Here is a 19,432-nt window from a genome sequence, read left to right as displayed (position 1 = left end):
AGAAATGGTTTTTAGCATTAGACCTGATATTGTTTTCTTTATTTTCCTTTTTGCGATTGGGAGATTTGGCACCGAGTTGACTAGAAGATGCATTGCTGAAATTCCTGGTGAGAGTTGTTGTGGGTTCGATTGCATTAAGATATACGGATATGGCATGGTCATTTAGAAAGGTATCAATGGCAGTATGTCCTTCATTTTCCCAATCAATAAGTTTGGGGTGGATTAGAGGTAAGGGGTCTTTAGGTTGAGATGTTTCAAGGGTATCAAGGGTCATGATAGATATGTCAAAGCAACCTATCACCTCTTAAGAGATGCGAGTATGGATTTTCTCTCAGATCTGGATAAGAAATCCCAGTGACTTGACTACACCTAGATGGAGGATTTGAGATGATAATGATATGCAAAGATGAGATTGATTAGGCTAGATTGATCTCAGAGACTAATTAAGCTAATGATATGCATGAATAAGCTATGATGATGATGCAATTAAGCTATAAAAGAGATTGATTAAGCTACATGATTTAACAATTAATGCTATAAAATGATCAAATTAAGCTAATGCAATTGCCTATAACAATGATACTCAAATGATATGATTATAGTAACAATGCCTAAATTGATAATCAAATGGGATCATTTGTGCTCCAAAATGGGGGATACTTATAGGATTTCCAAGGCTAGGGGTGAGGTGGCAGGAATCAATGGTCAAGATTGAGTCTGAAGTTATCAAGGGTGAAATTGTAGGAGGTTGGAGAAGAGGTTGGAGGGAGGGAAACTTGTCATCTCTGTGATGACAAGTGTCAAGGAGCCTTTCTCATAAAAGGGCAAGTGTCCAAGAGAGGAGACATGTGGCCAAAGTGCCATGTGTCTTAAGAAGAAAATATCTACAGCATAGGAGGTTAGAATGTGCAAGATAGGATAGGGTTAGTTAAACCCAAGGTTAGGTGGAATGGGTTAGGTTAGAGGGATGGTTAAGTTAGGTGGTTAGAAGTTAGGAGGCATGTGGGTAATTTGAATTTTAAAAATTCAAATAATAGGAAAAGACTAATTAATTTTCAACAACTCATAAATTGATTTGCTTTAATTAATTAGAGGATTAGATGAAATGAATTTAAATGGAGGGAGGATTAATTAATCAAAGGGGACTATTGAAATGAACCTATTAAATAAATCCTTAGATTTATTAATAAGTAAATGACAGGGAGAATTTAATCAAATTGCCAATGAATTCAATTAAATTAGGAAGGGGGATTAATTAAATAATTGCTTATTTAATTAATTATCTTCAGACCATTTTTAGGTGTATACAATAAGTAGGATATGAATCTGATGATTCTGCAAGCTGAGAAGAAGAGAAGAAAAAAAATGAAGACAAGTAGAAAGAAATTGGATAATCAAATCAAGAAGCTGAATAGAGTTTGTATATTATTTGTTTTATGCCAATTATTCTTTGTTCATTTCTTTCTAGCATCCTAATCTTGAGGTGTTTGAGCTAATTATGTTTTCTTGGTTGTGATCGCAGCTATTTCAATCTTCTACATTCAAACATGATTTTTCTTAACACATTTTGTGGCATGCCTGATGGGACCCACTTCATGGGTCAATTTAATCCTATTTGCAGGTTACCTTTTTTAGCAGGTTTCTAAATTTGGTAGGTTTCTATTTTTAGTAGGTTGTAATTTTTAGTAGTTTTCTAAATTTGGTAGGTTTCTATTTTTAGCAAGTTGTCATTTTTAGCAAGTTTCTAAATTTGACAGGTTTCTATTTTTAGCATCTTTTCATTTTTAGCAAGTTGCCATTTTAGCAGGTTTCTAAATCTAGAAGGTTTCTATTTTTTAGCAAGTTTCCATTTTTAACAAGTTGTCATTTTTAGCAGGTTTCTAAATCTGACAGGTTTCTATTTTTAGAAGTTGCCATTTCTAGTAGGTTTCTAAATTTGGTAGGTTTCCATTTCTGGCAGGTTTCTATTTTTAACAGGTTCCTTTTTGAAATTTAAAAATATATATATATATATAAAATATAAAAAAAAAATTTGATGTTGTAATTTTGATTTCTGCTACTAATGGTCTATCTACAACATGTGGCAAGGATCACAAATACATTTCAATTAGACAAAGACTTACTTTGAAACTACTAACATATTTGGTGCAGGACGTTGTCGAAGACTATATTTTCAAACCAAGTGTCTTTAATAGTTAGACAACATTTTCAATTGGGGTTTAAAATGAACTGTGTATTTTGTGTTTGGCATGCTTGTGCACACATAGGGTGGACCAACTGTTACACCAAGTATCCTCTCCCCTAGTCTTCATGGACCTTGGGTGAAGAGAAAGGTGATTAATGACACCCATTTTCCTTTTTAGTAGTGAATCACCTCTTAGGGGATTCATCAACTCAAGGGAGTGTTTCAAAATAGGGGTATGTCAGGGATATTATCTCTCCCAGCATGACCTCGAGTGGTGTTTTTCGAGTCACTATATAAATGCCTGGTCAAATAGCCGAAGTGTTGAGTGAATTCATTGTATGTGGAGACCTTCTCTGCATCAATAATCTTAATTAGAGCCTTAAGTGGCATGCTTCATGAATTCATTGTTGGACAGGACCCGTCAGAAAATTACTACGAACCATTGTTATATTGGTCCCAATCCTTCTACTTGTTGGCTTGGGCATTGTGATACATGCATGCCGAAGATACCCCTCAACTTGAGAGAAAATTTCTCGAGATCTTAGGATCTTTATAAATTTAAAGCTTGGCATGCTCGAGATGTGTGTCGTTGAGTGGATCCAGTGTTGCCAAGCTTCTATCTATCTTGTTTAATGTGGTATTTTGGGCTAGGGGATTCAACAAGTATTGTCTTTGACTATCCTAGAAAGTGTATGATTGCTTTTAATTTTTATAATCACGTGTTTGCCATGTTTGGTGTTGAAATAATCTTTGTCAAAAATCAATTTAAAAATATCAAACATCTCACTTCACTAGGTCCTAGTTTTGTCTTGTCCCACAACAAATTTATCCTCTCATTATAATGAGTTTGTGTCAGTTGTCTCGCTATGTATTCAAAATTACCTAATTCAGGTGTCAAATTGGTTCATCTTGGTCATCATTTCAAATTTGACTTCGTCATTATCATCTTCTAGGGTCTTCGACTTGCATGGTCACTCTTATCATCTCGATTGTTGGTCATAACTTTAGTAATCATTGTAAATCTTACGTTGTTATTATCGTCTCTTAAGGTCTTGACTTACATGGTCACCTTTATCATCTCGATTTCAAGTCATCACCTTGGTTGTCCTCATCTCAATTCTTGTATCATCACTATCATCCATCATCATCTCTCCTCTCCTAATTCACATCATTGCCTTCTTCCTAGGTCATCAATCCAAACATCAAACATCCAAAATCAAGCATCAAACTTCATTGTCCTTCCAACTTCCTCAAAGTCAGTCCCCATCCTAGTCTGAGATTTTCATTTATCCTATTTTGGGCTTTGGTATATCATCCTTTCTCATATTTTATCTCTCCAACTCATCAACTAATTGTCATGTTGCAATTTTATTATAATGAGTTTGGGCATCCTTCATTTTTTTCCACTGCATCACTTTTTGATGAAGATAAGGGTATGGTTGATCAAAATGAAAATTAAACTGAAAACCTTGATGGTATGGTTGATCAAGATGAATATGAAATTTAAGATCTTAATGTCCTCATCCTTAGCAAGCTTACACCAAGTGTCAGATACCAAAAACCAACTTTTCATCCTAGCTACCCTATCATTCCTCCACGCGCATCCACTCATAATCCTTATCACACATTTGATAAGGGAAATCTATCATGTCTTCCACCCACAACTCCCTCATATATCACATCCATGTATCCCTCATATGCAACATTGATACCTCCATCTTCTCCCATGGCCCTATCTCAACCTCCATCCATCCCTCACAACACTACCACTTACGTCAATAATCCAAATCCGCCATCTCATTATCCGTAAATCCATTACACAATCCATAATCCCAATCCTCCATCCAATCCTAATCCCCAATGTTACCTCAATTATGTTATACAACTCAGATAACCAGAGGACAACTAAGAGGGGGGGGGGGGGGGGGGTGAATCAGTTGTCACCAGATTACAGAACTTTAAGCATTCAAATCCTTATCACTAGAACACATAAACTCAATACTGAAATAATTGATATAGCAATTAAACATAAACATAAATCACAAAACAGATACCATCCATCTAGATGACATGAAACCAATATTTGTACATGGAAAACCCAACAAAGGGAAAAACCACGGTGGGAAGCCTACCCACAATCAGATAATACTTCTGCAGTAAGTATGTGATTACAAAATGAGGGGCTACACATGCAGGAAGGCCAACAGCCTAGAGCACGCTACTCATCACAAAAAGGAGCCTCACTGACTACAAAATTAATCCAAACTACAATCTAGAAAGAAGATTGAACTACAAAGATAGCATCTCCTATGTCTGAGTACAATTCTGGTTAAGCTCAGTACGGAGGTCTTAAACCTCTCTTACCAACCCAATTCAATCACCTATAATCGACCAAAACTCTTGCATATTATTACAACATTATTCACATAGGTAATCACATACCTATCCCATAACTGTAATCCCATTAATCCCCATGATCTACAAAGAGATCTTACACCATATTTATACCAACCCGGGACCTAATCCTAAAAGATAATACAATAAATTCATAACATAAACCCGCAATCCAATGATCAACCAAGTCGACCTAAGATTGAAACAACATAATCCAGTCAATGAATCCAACTGGTAACACATTAGGAGCACCCATCAACATGTTACACAAACCGGTCCATAACCTAGCCGAATAAGATAGCATTAGGTCCGGACCCAAATCCAACACCACCGATCAGCAGGAAAAAAAACAAGATAAGCAACAACATCCCAAAATCCATCTAGAAGTCACACCAACACCACCTATCATATGCATCAAAATATCTTCAACAAAGCTTTGTCGGTAAAACCCTTACCAGTGACCAAAAGGCTTACTAGAATAAATGATAGAATCCGAGTCATGAAATATTGAACCAACTAATCATGATACGCATCTAAATAGCATGAGTGATAGAACCAAATCAATTCCACAAACCAAATCATACCGGATCAATATCATAATCCAACCACTCTATTAGAACCAACTGGAAATTGGTAAACAACCAAAATAGTTAGTGTTGCCATCAATGATAAAACATCAATGCAACACATAATCAATTCCTCCAAATTGCCAACAATCTCCCTCTTTGGTATTGATGGAAACACTAGATGTGAAAAACATCCAAGTGCCAAGAAATGCCAAACAAGTCTCCCCCTATGGAAAACAACCAACAATCTCCCACAAAATGATATAGAAATGAAGCTCTGAACCAAACTCCCCTAATGAATATATCTCTCCCTTATGTTTTTCACAAGAATAAATATCCCCCTTTGACATCAATGCCAAATATCTAACATAAATATCAAAGAAAATTTATAAATCCTCTGATTCTTATAGCTGACTACTCCCCCTGAGTAGTAGCACCACCACATCAATCTGGAATGAGTAATAGCTATGATAATGCATACTGGACTGATGCCAATCAACATCACTCAGGTCTCTACCAGAGGGGCGGAATCTCCCAATCTATCTCTAAAGTGCTCAAATGACTCTTTAGGCAAAGGTTTAGTGAAGATGTCTGCAATATACTCTTTAATGTTCACATAAACCCTTCTAACTTCAATTTCTTCCACCTTCTCCTTCAAAATGTTATACTTGATAGATATGTGCTTTGTCTTAGAATAAAATACCAAATTCTTTGATATATCATTAGTAGCAGAGTTATCACAGTGAATAACTACTAGTTCATTACAACCCACCTTTATATCCTTCAACATTTGCTTCATTTGTAGAAATTGTGTACAATTAGTAGCAGCAACAACATACTAAACTTCAGCAGTAGATAAAGAGGTACATGACTGCTTTTTGCTGATCCATGATACAAGTTTCTTTCCAAGAAAGAAAGCTCCACTGGATGTGCTCTTTTGGTCATCAACATCTCCAGCCCAATCTGCATCTATATATGCACATAATGTAAAGTCATCATTTTTAGGATACCACAAACCATATTTAGTTGTTCCCTGTAAAAACCTAAAAATCCTTTTCACCGCACTCTCATGATTTTCTCTAGGATCACTCTGATATCTTGATATAATACAAATTGCATTCATTATATCCAGTCTACTTTAAGTCAGATATAAAAAACCTCCAACCATAGACTTATAACTTGTAGGATTTACTGGTGCACATGCGTCTTTCTTTGTCAATTTCTCACTTGTAACCATTGGAGTAGCAACCAGTTTAGAATTTTCCAACCCAAATTTCTTCAATAGCTCTCTAGCATACTTAATTTGACAGATGAAAATACCTTTATCAGTCTGAGTAATCTGTAAAACTAAGAATAATTTTATCTCCCCAATCATTGACATTTCAAATTCATTCTCCATATTGTTAGAGAATTTCATACACAACTTATCTTCACCTCCAAAAATGATATCATCAACAAAGACTTCAATAATCAATATGTCATCATTAGTGATCTTATAATATAAATTATTGTCAGCATTACCTTTAGTGAAACCAAGGTTCAAAAGATATCTATCCAACCTTGCATACTAAGCTCTAGGGTCTTGTGCCAATCCATATAAAGTTTTCTTTGACCTGCAAACTATGTTTTTGTCATCTGAAAGTGAAAATCCATCAGGTTACCCAATATAAACTTCCTCTTTAAGATCTCCATTCAGAAATGCACACTTAACTTCCATCTGATAAATCTTGTAGTTCTTATGTGCAGCATAAGCAAGAAATAATCTCACAACTTCAATCCTAGCTACCGATGCAAAGTTTTCACCATAATCAATTCTTTCCTTCTCAGAATATCCTTTACAAACCAATCTAGCTTTATTCCTCACAACTTGTCCATCTTCATTCAATTTATTCCAAAAACCCATTTAGTTCCAATAACATTCTTATTTTTAGGCCGGGGAACTAAAATCCATGTGTTATTATTTTCTATCTGATCTAATTCTTCTTCCATAGCTTTCATCCAACATTCATCTTTACAAGCTTCAATTATTGATGCCGGTTCAACTTGAGAAATTAAACATACCTCATCACCTGTCAACCTTCTTCTTGTCATCACTTCTTTGTTCTTGTCTCCAATGATTTGATCTTATAAATGATTCAGCCTTACATACCTAGGAGTCTTCTATTTTTCTATTCCTTTGCCCTGATCTTCAGTTACTATTGAATTTTTTGATATTGCCAGAGTAATTGGTTCAACATTATGTTCAAGTGTAGGTGCTACTAGTTCAGTTATGATCATTTCCACTATTGGTTCTCTCTCATAAGTTCTGATTTGACTTATGTTTTTTTCATCCACCTTGACATTGTACTCTCCACAATTCTCTACAATCTTTTGTTATAACATATATATGCTTTACTTTCATTAGAACAACCAAGAAATATTACTTCATCACATCTATGATCAAACTTTCCAATGGAATAATCTCTTTTGATATAGCATTTACTACCAAAGATTCTGAAATACTTAACTGTCAATGTATGACCAAACCATAACTCATAAGGTGTCTTACCGGTATCTCCTTTGATATTAACTCTATTGAATGTGTATACCATCATTCTTACAGCTTCTCTCCAATAGACATGAGTTAGATTAGCTTCCATCATCATAGTTCTAGCTACATCCAAGATAGTTATGTTCTTCCTTTCCACAACTCCATTTTGCTGAGGTGTCTGGTGTGCAGACAACTATCTCCTTATCCTATTCTTCTCACAATAGTTGTTAAATTCACCGAATGTGAACTCTCCACCCTGATCTAACCTTAAGCATTTAATCTTCAATCCTATCTCTGTCTCAACTTTAGCTTTAAAGATTTTAAACTTTTCAAATTCTTCAGAATTCTCCCTTAGAAAAGTAACCCACATCATTCTTGAATAGTCATCAATGATTAAGATGAAATATCTATCACCCTAAAAACTTTTGATTCTAGTAGGACCCCACAAATCAGTATGGATAAGATCAAGAACATCATTAGATTTGTCTTGTATACTCTTAAAATAAGTTCTGATTTTCTCTCCTATTTGAAATTCCTTACATACCAGATTATAAGGCTTTACAATCTTAGGTATATCTCTATCTGCCTTAGTAGAAATGATCTTCAATATGCAATCAAAATTCACATGAAACAACCTCTTATGCCATATCCAACTCTCATCAATTTGTGCAATCAAACATGTCTTCTCACTAGAGTTCAAATGAAAGATGTTACCTTTAGTTTGTGTACCGGTTGCAATCTCCAATCCAAATTTGTTGATAATCTTGCATTTTCCATCCTTGAACTGTAACTGAAATCCCTTATCCACCAACTATCCTACACTCAAAAGATTATGCCTTAAACCTTTAACATAATAAATATTATTAGTTTTATGCTTACCATCCAATGATATTGTTCTCTTCCCTTGATCATGCATGCTTTGTCATCTCCAAATCTAACTAGACCACCATCAAAATCTTGCAAAGATAAGAAATTTCTTCTATCTCTAGTCATATGATGTGAATATCCACTATCAATTACCCATTCATCCTTGTCTTCAATTTTAGCAGCAAGAGCCTTCTCTTCAGGCACCGGATCATCTTCCTTGATAGCCAAAAATACCCATTCCTTTCCATTGCTAGATCCACTAGTTGAATCTTGTGTCAATTCATCATCAAAATCAGTCACACTTTCCTCATTAGCAAAGTAGCATGATTTGTCTTTTTTTCCCTTATACTTATGCTTGTTCTAATAATCATGGTTAGGCCTAAAAGATCTTCTATCTCTTCTTCAAATATTGAATTCCTTTCAGGACATCTAGATGCAAAATAACCTATCTTATTACATGCAAAGCATTTAAAAGGTGATTTTCCTTCATACTTACTTCATGGCGGTCCTTTAGGTACTCTTCTAGAAAATAAGGCTTCAAGTTGCTAAAACTCTTCATCTTCTTTCTTCATATCCTCTAGTTCCTTTGCATATAAAGCTTTCCAATCACCCTTGCTGATAGATGACGTAGATGCATAAAAATTAGGTTCAGATTTTATAGCTCCAGAAGGTCCAAATTCCTCAAGTTCAAAAGAAGATAACTTCCCAAATAAGGTATCCCTATTAACGGAGGTCTTTTTCATAGTTCTCAACTCATTATTTGTAGTAGCCTTTATCTCATAAGATGGTGGTAAATCTCTCAATACTTTAGAAACTATTTCATCTTCACTTAGAGATCCCCCACAACATTGAATTCCCATAACAATCTCAATAACTCTTTCCATAAAGGCAGCAATCCTTTCATCCTCTTCCATCTTCAGTTTCTCATACCTCACTTGATAACCATCAAGTTTAGCAATTTTGATAGTAGGGTCACCTTCATTCAGAGTCTCCAATTTGTCCCATATAGCCTTTGTAGTTGATTTATTAGTTAGTCCCATTATTTGTTGATCAGAAAGTGCATACAGAAGGGCTTCTATAGCTCTACAATCATTCTCAAGCTCCTTATCCAGGCCTATCAGAGGAGGATTGATAGATGCTAGATTAAAAGGGGTAACACCTTTCTCGGTGATCTCCCAAATTTCTTTTCCAAGACATCTCAGATGAGTCTCCATCTGAATCTTCAATACCCTATAATTTGTTCATCAAGCCTAGGAATTTCTCTCCAGAAAACAATTGTAGATGTATTTGATGAACTTGAACTGATAGATGCCATAGGATCTTCCTTGAGAGGACCAAGATTTGATACTAATTTTAGATAGCTTAGATAACCAGAGGACAACTGGGAGTGGGGGTGAATTAGTTGTCATTGGATTACAAAACTTTAAGCACTCAAATCCTTATTACTGGAACACATAAACTCAATACCAAAATGCATGAACCAGATACCAGAATAACTGATATAGAAATTAAACATAAACATAAATCACAGAATAGTTATCATCCTTCCAAAACACATGATACCAAGATTTATATGTGGAAAACCCAGTAAAGGGAAAAACCATGGTGGGAAGCCTACCCACAGTTAGATAATACTTCTGTAGTAAGTATGTGATTACAAAATGAGGGCCCTACACATGCATGAAGGGAAACAACCTAAAGCACACTTCTCATCACAAAAAGGATCCTCACTGATTACAAAATAAATCCAAACTACAATCTGGAAAGAAGAGTGAACTGCAAAGATAGCATCTCTTATGCCTGAGTAAAATTCTAGTTAAGATCAGTATCAGAGGTCTTAAACCTCTCTTACTAGCCCAATTCGATCACCTATGATCGACCAAAACTCTTGTATATGATTATAACATTATTCACATAGGTAATCACATAACTATCCCATAACCATAAACACATTAATCCCCATGATCTATAAAGAGATCTTACATCATATTTATACCAACCTAGGATCTAAACAAATATGTCAGCCACCTAAAAGATAATATAATAAATTCATAACATAAACCCACAATCCAATGATCAACCAAGTCAGCCTAAGACTGCAATAACATAACCCAATCAATGAATCCAACTGGTAACGCATCGGGAGCACCCATCAACACATTACATACATCAATCCATAACCTAGCCGAATAAGATAGCATTAGGTCCGGACCCAAATCCAACACCACCAATCAATAGGATCATGAATAAGATAACCAACAGCATCCAAAAAGCCAATTTAGAATCCACACCAATACCATTTATCACGTGCATCAAAATATCTTCAACAAAGCTTTGCCGGTAAAACCCTTACCAGTGACCAAAAGGCTTACTAGAACAAATGATAGAATCTGAGTCATAAAATCTTGAACCAACTAATCATGATACACATCTAAATAGCATGAATGATAGATCCAAATCAATTCCACAAACCAAAGCATACCGGAGCATATCAGATCAATATCACAATCCAACCACTCTATCGAAACCAAGCAGAAACCGGTAAACAACCAAAACAGTCAATGTTGCCATCAATGATAAAACATCAATGCAATACATAATAAATTCCTCCAAATTGCCAACAAATCCTCCATCCAATCTCAATCCACCATCTTCCACTCCATCCTACCTCAATTCTCCATCCTATCTTAATCCTCCATCCTACCTAAATCCTCCATCCAATCCTAATCTGACATCCTACTGCAATCCTCCATCCTATCCTAATTCCCCATCCTATCTCAATCCATCACCATCCACTTCATCCTATCTCAATCTACCATCTTCCACTCCATCGTACACCAAAAGATCTTCATCTACACTATCCTACCTTATTCCATGTTCATCCACCTCATCCTAACTCAATCCACCACCATCCACTTCTTCCTATTGCAATCCTCCACCCTCCAATCCCTCCTCCAATCCAATAAAATCACTTCCAACTCCCACAGATATCATTCCTCTCCCACCTCCTAACACCATAAAAAAACTCCCATCCATTTCGACTATTCAACGACAATCCCCATCACCTAATCCTACCATCATTCAAGCTTAATCCGATGAATCCCCCATCCAATCATCCAATTCGTCTACCCTAGTTAGGGAATTCCCCATCCTTTCATCCACTTCATCTACCCTAGTTGGTGATTCCCCCATCCTTTCATCCACTTCATCTACCCCAGTTGGTGAATCCCCTATCCTTTCATCCACTTCATCTACCCTAGTTGATGAACCTCACATCCTTTTGTCTAGTTCATCTATCCCAATTAAAGAACCTCTCATCCTTCCATCTAGTCCATCTACCCAATTCAAAGAACCTCCCATCCTTTCATCCATTCCACTTGAAGAGTCTACCCATTCACCCCTTGTCACACCATCCACACCAATCCCATCATTCTAGTATCTTGTTCCAAAGCATGTTGTAAAACTTATTGATCCAAATCAAGATCTAGCCATTCTACATCCTCCATCTCAAGATCCCATATCATTGCCTCTTCCAAATCAAGATCCTACCATTCTACCTCCTCCACTTCAAGAGCCCTTATCATCTCCTCATCCATGTCAATATCCTCCCATTCCATATACTCCACTTCTTGATCCTCCTATCCAAACCATCCCACCACCATCACTCAATCCCCTTGGTTTTCTTACATTCATCCATGGCATCTCACTCGCAGAAAAAGAAAATCTCATATACACCACCCATTATCCTCCATCTAATAATAGACACACATCTTGTTACCCAAAGAATAAGAATCCTACTTTAGATAAAATGATCAAAAAATGAATTATCAAGGTAAAGGCTTAGGCCTACACGAGCAAGGTACTTTGGAGCATATCTTTGTCAAAGCATATCCAGGATCTCATGGTCTCAATTACATATCCCAAGGCACTAAATCCAAAAAATGTTGGTACAACTAATACAAAATCCAAGTATGCTTCCAAACATACCATCACATCGCCTCATCATTCCTCCAAATCATTTATCACTATTCCCCCCCCTCCATCATATAAGGATAAAACAACCATCTGTCTTCCTCCTTCATTCTCTAAATTCATTTTGGGTCCTGTTGGGACTGATTAAAATTGAGTCAAAGTTTGTAGGCCTATTTCAGATTTTTGCTTTTCATCTCCGAGCATCTTCAAATAAGTCAGTTTGAATGGCCTACTTTGCAAGGGGGTAAAATGGATCCAGTTGATTTTGAGAGGGTAAGGCTCAAGATTCATGTCCCACACCTTTCATTTGGCCTATTCAATGTGTTGCAACTTTTAGAATTCAGTTTGGAGAAGTTTATCAAGTACTCGTTTTGAGGGGTGAGCTGAAAGTGCATTCTAGGCACAAGTGCAAATTTTATTAAGTAGCCTACTTTGAGCGATTATATCTTTTACCGTGTTGATCATCATGAAGAAATTCAAAGTGGATTAAATTCTATGCATAAATGTGAGTCAACCTACAAAATTTCAAGTCCTAATGAATCCGTTTGCTCCATTTTCATAGCCAAATCCATTTGTAGTTTGTGAGGTTTGCACAAGTGTAAAAATGTCCCGGTGAATGTCATGTCAGAATGTTTGTTCCGGGATAATGTTGGTATAAATGGTGAGCTACATTTCAAATTTCAAGCTTTTATCAATCCGTTTGATCGGTTTTCAAAAGGACTCATTTTGCCATCAAATTCAGTTATCCACACTTCCAGTGTTATATCAGTTAATGTAGCCGTTTTGGTGAGCGCGCCGTTTGCATCCTGTCAATTGGGTGATCAAACTGAGAATTCAAAGATTTAATATGTACTTAAAGGTACCTATGTTCCAAATTTGAGAGCCTACGAAGGTCGTTTGATATTTTTGAGAAAGGCATCATGTGTTGCCAGAACATTGACTTCATCAGGTCCGCAGTGTCGACAAAGCCAGTTGGCCGTTTTCAGAAATTAATATCTTTTCGCTCGGGACTCGTCTTGAGAAAATGTTTGGTAGATGTCATCCTTGTATATCAAAGTACATGCCTGTCAGATGGCGAGCTCCAAAAAGGTGTTTTGACAGGTTTGAAAATTACGTCTTCGCAATTAAATGTGAAAATTGTGGCGTAATTGCCTGAAGGATGTAAAATGCAATTTTATGATCCGAAAATGGTGTTGATCGATTCCAGAGGTGTGTTTGAAGTTCCTAAAGCATTTCGAAGGCCAGTCACTTGAAAACGAAATTTTTTTTAGTCGGACCCACTTTGGGGCCCGACCTGGCCCATGCTTGTGCACTAATTTTTTGTGGCGAATTGTTCAGTTTTCATGAATTGAGAAGACTTTCAGCAGCTTAAGCAAAATGGAAAATTCAAATTGACAAATGTAATGTCAAATGTTCCCTCAGCAATAAAGATTGACATGAAATATTAAGCAGCTGCATGAAGCCAAATCCTCCATGTGTGGAGTGAAATGGTGAAAAGGTTTTTAAACAAATTTTAAACAAATTCTTTTGGCAAGTGTGAAGCCCAGCAAACACCCATTCCTTCCTCTGTGTGGGGGTTTTCAGACTGCACCAAATGCAATGTGCATGGAGTTTGGGAAGTGTTTAAGCTTCCAAGCAAATCTTTTGGCATGGTCACATAGGAGGTTTTCATGCCAATCAAATGCAAACTGTGGGTGTCCCCCCAAATCCAATGCAACAATCCAATGGAGAAGATTGTTAAAACCTTCAACAAGTGCATTGGCAGTAGCAACAATGGTTAAAACCATCAAGCAAATGGCAATGGCTGCAGTCTCTTATTCCTCACGTGGCTATTTGGAGGCACATTAAACTTTATTGCAAAAGATAATTAGTAGAGCAGCTGTAAGCTAATGCTGGATGTGGTGATGAGGAAGGCTGCCATAAACAAATGAGTTTGATAAATGCCAGCCAAAGATCTCCCTTTGCATGGCATGGTGAAGAGGAAATCTACAGAAATCTGCAAGCAAAGGTAAAACTTGCCAATACCTCCCCTCTTGCGTGGCACATGAGGTGATAGCAGCCCGTAGAAATAGAGCAATGTGATTGATTGGGCCTGCGCATTGGCTGGTAAAACCATGGAAACCTCCAGGCAAGTGCAAGGGGCTGCGTGGAGGGCAGTGTTTTTGAAAAGAATAAAGAATTTATTAGCCAAATTCATGGTGTGAAGTGTAGCGTGCTGGTTGGAGGAAAGGCAAATAGAAATTTTAAAGTAAATGTAAAAGGCCACCATTAAAGCTCAAGGAAAAGCTCAGAAGTGCAGTCCCAGGCATAAGATAATTATCCCACATTGGCTGTGCACTGGGAGCTTTTAATGTTTAAATGCAAAAACGCACAATAATAATATGTCTAAGCCATAAAGGCTTTTGACACAAGGTGCCCATGGGCACCCAAGGCGGGCCCACATGTGAGCACACTTCCCGAGGCGATGGAGGAGTTGACTGGATGAAGATCAAGTGGACCCCATGTGGGCATGCTTCTCGAGGCAAACATGCAAAATTTTGCTGACGAAGGCTGGGTTAACGAGCGAGCAAGTTTGAGAGAGATCAACGGCTCGCGCTATTTCACGAAGGGAGATGCATGTAGTTTAAACCCCGCGAAATAGCGAAAGTGAACGAGAGCTGTCCATGTGGCACATAGATGGCAGGTACAGTCAGCGGTCTAGCAGGTGGGTCCCGATGAGGTGGCACCCAGTGGCGATGACGTGGCATACAAGCAAGCAGCCCAATGGCGGTGACGTGGCCGACAAGTGGCAAAAGATGAGGTGTCATCCCAGGTGGTGTCCGGTCAACCCCATCGACCAATCAGATCCCGCCATGTGGCAAGGCGTCAGAGCACAAATGGAGGCAAAAAATCAAATTTAAAATGATTAAATGATATAGTTTAAACTATAGAGAAATTCGAAAAATTTAAATGATGGGTCCATGTTGAGGATTAATTCGCCCAGGGCTCAATTTTTTGCCAAAGTATAAAGTGCTATATGTTTTCGGAAAGCTCTCAGAGTGAGGAATCTGATTATGAGGTTAATTTTGACAAATGTGGGATATTTTAGAAGCAGTTTCCACAGGAACAAAATTCAGTTAGAGAGGAGACACTTGGCAATTCAGTTGCAGATTTGATTTTTTTCTCTCCTCCTTTTTATTCCGAATTATTCTTAGTTGTAGGGGTTCCAATTTTTGAGAGATTTGCTCCAAAGGAGAAATCCAAAATTGCAGGTTCCAGTGATGGCATCCTTTTATCAATGCAAATGACAGCGTGTTCGTCTATGTTTTCAGTGTTGTCTTTACTGTAGGTTTAGTTTCAGTTTGCAGGTTCACACATATGCAAGGCATGTGTGAGTTTCCATGAAATTGTCTCCAAAATGTACTTAGATTCATATAATTTCATATTATCAAGGATAATTTGAGTTGTCTCTTTTAGATTCCTCTAAGAGTGTAATGTTGTCTTTTGGGTATTCTTCAAGGAAGGATTTAAATCCTAAAACCCATCATTAATGATTTTGAATGCATATTGGATATATACATATAAGTATGGTTTTGTGACAGAGCAGAGGATTGTATTAATGTAAGGCATTGATACATGAAAATTTAATGTTGAAAAGAACTTGCATCTGAGATTTCTCATCCAGTTTTATGCATGACTTTGTGGCCTGGATAAGGCACTGGTCTCTTGTAATACTGAAAGGTTGTCAAAACACCATTTAAAAATAAAAAATTAGAATATCTTTTTATATTTTATGTTATGTGGAAGTGTCCCTCCATCTCATGATTAAAAAATGTTAAGTGCAAGTGTGGATCTAGCCCATCTACAGTTACCTCTTAGTTTTTGAACCTTTTGAGATCCATCTGCTTTTGATTGATGCAGTCTTGTGTGTAATAGGTCTGATTAAATGCATCAAAGGTATACCTGCCTAGGTTTTGCAGAGCCTGAAGAGTAGAAGGATTCATATCCTTGTCATGTTGTCCAAGCCCTGAGGTGTTTCATTGATTGAGATTGGCTATCTCATAGATAGATTTGCAGGTATACTTGGGTTATCACTTTTGGTGAACAATAGGTCCCTATATCCCAAAATCTACTTTTATATATCCCCCACATGCTAAATCCATTTTGGGTCCTTATATCCCAAAATACCTTCCTCCATCTTTTCTGACTTGTCCCTCCATACATAGATCCCATATCTCCATCACCCATCATAAACCTCCTCCTTTCATTCCAAATTAGGATCAACAAAGGCACATATCCCCACATTCCATCCTACATCCTACATCCATCACTTCATCCATATTCCCTTCATCTCCTACACCTTCGCACACTCCTTCTAAGGCTACTAGCGGAAATTTGGATGCCAAATCAAAAAAGCATAAAGACATACATCCACAACAATATAAAAATGACCATGTCCACTCAAAGAGACATGCTCCTAGAAAGAAAAAGTTGATACAAAAATGCAATGAATCTCAAAGGCCACAAAGGCCAACTAAGGCAAAAGCAAAAGCAATGTGGATCCCAAAGAAAAAAGAAGCAATACATCAAAAAGAAAAACCTACAATGGCAACCAAAGATTCTAGTCCACCAGCTAAACATTTTCTCCCTCCATATCCTAGGTCTATTTTGGGTCCCTATGTCCCAAAGCTACCTATCATAATTCCTCCATCCCATCCACATGCTACATCCATCTCTCCTCCACTTATCCCCCATCCCCCACAACATGAGCCAATGTTGGTCTTGATAACATACCCCATCACACTCACTTTCCTTCATTCTATCTGAACACTTTCCACTACCATATCCCTTACACCACATACATCCCCCATCAAAACCATCTAATCCAAGCCTTTGCATATTCCACTCATTCCTAATAAAGTTGTACCAACATCTGATGATAACTCCAAATGGGCTCCTATTACCTTGATATGTAACTTGATTCTTGATTCCTCTATCCATATCCCTTATCACCTATCCTCCAAATCCATTTATACTCATCCCTCTCCATCCATAAAATTTCCTCCCAAAAATCAGAAAATACAAAAAAAAAGAGAAAACTTGGCAAACATGTGCCTTGGATAAGTACCATGATGAAAACCTGGCAAATAGACATCATGCGTAATTCCCCTCGTCCTTTTTCTCTCCACACTTGGGGGAAAGTTCTTCTAGCCATCTATCCATCACCTCCTCCATCTCATCTACCTACCATACCCATCATATCCAATCCATTTCACTTCCTCCATCCTCTCCTAGATCTTGATAAAAACAAAAGGCCACCATGTATACATTCTTTGGACACCATTGTGCCTCCATTTCCCTATCACACTTTCCTCCATTCTCCTTTCTATCCACCCATCACCCTATCTTCCATCCACTTCCCTTAGCTTCTTATCCCTCTGTCAGTTATCTTATCATATCCATCCATCCACCAATCCTTATCTCCTAGTTCCTCCATCATCTTATCCATAACCTGATCCATCCACCTATCCTTATCTTCCTATTCCTCCATCCCTTCATCCATAACTAGTTCCTCTCCTAATCCTCATCTTCCTCCATCCCTTCATCCCTCATCCTTTCATCTCCTAGGTACATCCACAATACTTCCATATCCAAATCCTTTTCAGCTATCCTCCATCCTTTCATCCCTCCTCTCATATCATTCCATTGCCTCTTGCATCCCTTATCATTGGTATCTAGCTCTAGGCTACTCCTATGCTATTCAATACCATCCATCTGATCAATCCAATTAATCATCACAATACACTAATCACATTCCAATATTATCCATCTTCCTCAACTATCCAAGGTCAAATGCTAATCGAATCATCTAAGCGTATCCTTGGTCTTGTTCCCAACCTTGCTACAATCCTTGATCACAATCCAATCATCATCATCAGCATGCATCCTTCCCAATCCTTGTGTTCAATCTGGATATATCATTCCCATGTCAACAACACCCCATCAATCATCAATCTCTCTTGACTTTTCATCTTGACTAGGGTAACATCATGCTTGTCCCTGGGTCTTCCTCTATCATCCATAGTTCGTGTACATCTTGTAAATATTGTCTTGTAAATATTATTGGTCGTGTTTGTTGAGATCATATCCTATCAGCTGGTTCATCAACAATCATCTTTGAGCATCTTTGTCATCACGATCCTATTAGGTCTCTTTTTTAATCATTATCAATATTTTATGTTAGTGTTGTTTCAAGATATATCATTCTCACATCAACAACACCCATCATCATTTAGCACAGGATGTATCATGGTTTTATTTCCTCTCAGTCATCACGATCCTTTATATCATGGTGTGCTAGGAATAACAAGGCTTAGGATGTGATCTTGTTGCTTTTGGTTTTTTCTTGGCATGTCTTTTGGCTGTGCTCTTTGTTGTACCCTCATGAGTTCTCGGCTATCTCATGTTACATTGGGCATATCTCCTACTTGTGGTTAGTCTAGCATTGTTTCCCACATGGTCTTTGTAACTCTGTGTGGTGCTGGCTTAGCCTGTATGTCTATTTATATGTGCCAGTCCATGCATTGGCTGTGAAATTCCACCTTGGTTCTTCATACCTTGGTGACTCACATAAATTGCTAAATCAAAATAAGTGCTACATGACATCTTGTTTTGTAGGTTCTCGTGCTCCATGATGTTTCCTGTTGGGAAAATTTGTAAATATGTGTTTGGATTGACTGAGTGATGTGTTGTCATTATCGTTAACATATTCCTTTGCATGTTCCAGTGTTGCTGTCAAATAAAGTGAGTTGGTTTGGCCAGTGTGTTGTAGATTAAAGGGTTTTGAGATAAGTATCTCTATTTGATTTATCTCAATTTTTAGTGGTTCACATGGATATTTGATCGAGTTATGTGGTCCAATATTGCAGTTAGTTTTTC

This window comes from Cryptomeria japonica, chromosome 1, assembly GCF_030272615.1.
Source record: "Cryptomeria japonica chromosome 1, Sugi_1.0, whole genome shotgun sequence".
Taxonomy (NCBI): Eukaryota; Viridiplantae; Streptophyta; class Pinopsida; order Cupressales; family Cupressaceae; genus Cryptomeria; species Cryptomeria japonica.
The sequence above is the reverse complement of the archived record's forward strand: the minus strand, read 5'-3'. Positions refer to the sequence as shown.